Raw genomic sequence first — 3,224 nt, forward strand, 5'->3', positions numbered from 1 at the left:
GCGCCGCGCTCGGACGGACGGACGGATAGAGAGAGAAAGAGAGACAAGAAGCGGGCAGGAGAGAAATGGCAAAAGCCCACCACGCCACCGACCCGACCCCCCTCCACTCTCCGCTCTCCGCTCGTCCTCCCCCCGCTTCCTCCCCCCCGTGTTCGGTTGGAGCCGCGAGTTCAAGTGCATGGACGTGACGAACTCACGGAGAGAGAGAGAGAGAGAGAGAGAGAGAGGGGGGGGGGGGGGGGGGGGGGGGCGCGGACGGACACACGACAGTACCGCGTGGGCAGGGCAAGGCGAAGTGAAACGGGAGCCCACCCCAATGTCCCCTCCCGAGCTGCGACGGAGACGGTGATCCAACCCCCCCGGAGCGCGCGAGGCGAGGGGGGGAGGGGGGACAACACCAATGGACGGTCATTAGGAGAGAGAGGGAAAGAGAGAGGGAGAGAGGGAGAGAGAGAGAGAGGGAGAGGGAGAGAGGGAGAGGGAGAGGGAGAGGGAGAGAGGGAGAGAGAGAGAGAGGGAGAGGGAGAGAGGGAGAGAGAGAGAGAGAGAGAGGGAGAGGGAGAGAGGGAGAGAGAGAGAGAGGGAGAGGGAGAGAGGGAGTGACGATGACAGTGGAAGCCAATGGACTCAGAGATCAACTGTACGCGCGCGCGCGCGTGTTCATTTGGTTAATTTGGTCAGTGTGACACAAAAACGTGTGTGTTTCACCCGTTCCTGTTGGAAGAGAGGGATCCGGGGCCGGTGCAGGGCCGGTGCAGGGCCGGTGCGGGGCCGGTGCGGGGCCGGTGCGGGGCCGGTGCGGGGCCGGTGTGTCACAAAGTCACAAACACCACAAATTGTTCGGTCACGTGGGAACTGAGGCCAAAACAAAGATCAAAATGGAAATTATAATATAGTCCCAATTTAAACTAAACTAAATTGAGCTCATTTTGATCCTGGTTTAGTCCTAATTTAGTCCTTCAACTTTTCCATTTGATTGTTTAAAATCAAAACTCTTGGATTATATTAAGAGCATAAGATGCTTGATTTGCAGATATAAAACCAGGATGTGACTGATAAAACCATAAATATATGATATGATATGATATTATATTATATTACATTATATTATATTAAATCATATTATATTTGCACAAAGCTCGTGAAACTTGGTGTCACTCCTGTGTCAGATGCCCTCCCACTTTGAGACTCTGAGCTGGTTTTATTTTGGTAAAATAACGAAATTTGTCTCTATTTTTGCTCCTGAATTCATTAAAAAGGACAAACGCGGCATTTCACGGTCTGAAAACTGAACCGGGACAAACCCACGAGCTCGTTTGGATGATTAGAACCGGGCCCGCGCGCGCGGTCACAAGCGTGCCGCCGCGCCGCGCCGCGCCGCGCCGCACCGCACCGCGCCTCGTTCACACTCGGGGGTGGTCTGTTTCCTTTTATCCACGGTTCCGCAGCAATAATAACTCTGAGCCCGAGGTTCGAACGACAGGAGGCGGAGTGGAGGCGGCGGAGAAGAGAGAGAGAGAGAGGGAAGAAGACGGAGGAATGAGGCAGAGGAGGAAGAGGAGGAAGAGGAGGAGGAGGAGGGACGCGGCCGTAAAGACTTGTGTAATAAAAGGGCTTTGCACAGAAGACGCGCGGCTTTAACAGCGGAGGCACAAAGGACACGGTGCAAGCCGGGATCGGAGCGTGTTCCGCGGCGTGAGGGAGCGCGAGGAGCCGCGGCCGGACGAGGAAGGACGCGCGGCGGAGGAGAAGATGTGCGTGTGCGGCGCGCGGCGCGTCCGGACACCGAGTGGAGACCTGGACTGGACTGAAGAGAGAGAGAGGGAGGGGGGAGGACAAGGGGGAGAGGGGGCTGGACAGAGGAGAGAGAGGCGGAGAGGTGGCGCCGCGCGTCAAAGGCGAGGAAACGCAACGCGTGACCAGTGAGCGGCGCGGCGCGGTGCGGCGCGGCGCGGAGCAGTGACTAAACCAGGTCCAAGACAGGATAAAAAAAGGCTCAATTTAGGAGAAAATAAGGACAAATGTGAAGGTTGAATGTGGACTTCAGTGTCTGAGGTGAATCTAAGGATTTTAAACCTTCAGGACTTTTATTTCATATTTAGTTTGTGGAACTCATCTGGACAGAATCATGACATTAACCACGTTTATAACAAGATGAATAAATACAAAAGAGAGTTTCAGAAGAACTGAGACACATTTGGACAAAACTGCACAAAACTGGACTGAAGTTCGTGATTTATTTCACGGACAAAAGACACACACTTTATACGTCTCATTCCGTTAAACTCCTGGTTTTGTGTTTCATCCAAACGTCACGAGCCTGAGCCGCGTGACAATTATTCATGTGAATTCATCTTCTGCTCCGGAGGTGGACAATAAAGCTGATGACCGCTCCTCCGCGCCCGGTGCTCCGCGCCCGGTGCTCCGCGCCCGGTGCTCCGCGCCCGGTGCTCCGCGCTTCTCTCCCCCGGTGCTCCGCGCTTCTCTCCCCCGGTGCTCCGCGCTTCTCTCCCCGCTCAGAGCGCACTGCCAGGCGGACACCGGAGCCGCGCGGTCCCGCCACATCCACAGAGCCGCCGCTTTCACGCGCTGTGAAAAGCCGTTTCACGCGCGGCACCGACACTTCACCGGGACAAACTGACTCGATTTGGGTGAAACACAGATTCTTCTCTGACGCGGAGGGAAAAGGAAAGATTGACTCACTTTATTGCGGCCTAATTTAGCAGATTTATTCTGCAGGATTTACAAACATCATATTTATAATGAAGTGTAATTCTAGATCTGCAGAAAAGAACAGACTGAGATGAAACAGCGTAAAAAAGAAACAAATGTTTTTGAAGTGCTCTTTTCACGTCCAGAATCTGGAGCTTCTTTGGCATCACGTGTTTGACGCACGCGGCGTTTGGCGCAAAACCTGCGTCAATTCATTTCTCACAGATCATTTTTTGACACGTTTCTGTCACTTTTCTGGCAGGTTTTTAACCCGTTTCTGAGGCGTTTCTGGCCGTTGTGACGCCGCAGCCGGGTTCATTTTCACTAAACGCGTGGATTCCTCTGTCCTTCTTCCACATTAAGTCTCTTAAACTCGTCTCTTTCGCTCACGTGACGCGCGTGTCCTCGTGCACGTGAGCGGGAGCGCGCACATCTTCAGGTGAAACGTCTGATATATTAATATGAGTGTTTCACCTCAGGACTTTAATGCTCTGTCTCCGCAATCGAACCAG

At 53.7% G+C, this 3,224-nt stretch overlaps 1 protein-coding gene across 2 annotated transcripts in view; it reads right to left on the reverse strand.

Annotated features, from left to right (window-relative positions):
- LOC140351129 (B-cell lymphoma/leukemia 11A-like) overlaps positions 1-203 on the reverse strand; it is a 39,477-nt gene extending 39,274 nt beyond the window's left edge. Inside the window, exon 1 of one of the 2 annotated variants that reach the window (XM_072436833.1) lies at positions 1-203. This exon is cut by the window's left edge and continues 355 nt beyond it. The gene's annotated coding sequence lies outside the window, so the exon portion shown is untranslated. The other variant, XM_072436834.1, reaches the window with a different exon arrangement.
- Between the last annotated feature and the right edge of the window lie 3,021 nt (positions 204-3,224).

This window comes from Eucyclogobius newberryi, unplaced genomic scaffold (genome assembly GCF_026437365.1).
Source record: "Eucyclogobius newberryi isolate DKJ021-1_F unplaced genomic scaffold, fEucNew1.0.hap1 SCAF_8, whole genome shotgun sequence".
In the NCBI taxonomy this organism is placed as follows: domain Eukaryota; kingdom Metazoa; phylum Chordata; class Actinopteri; order Gobiiformes; family Gobiidae; genus Eucyclogobius; species Eucyclogobius newberryi.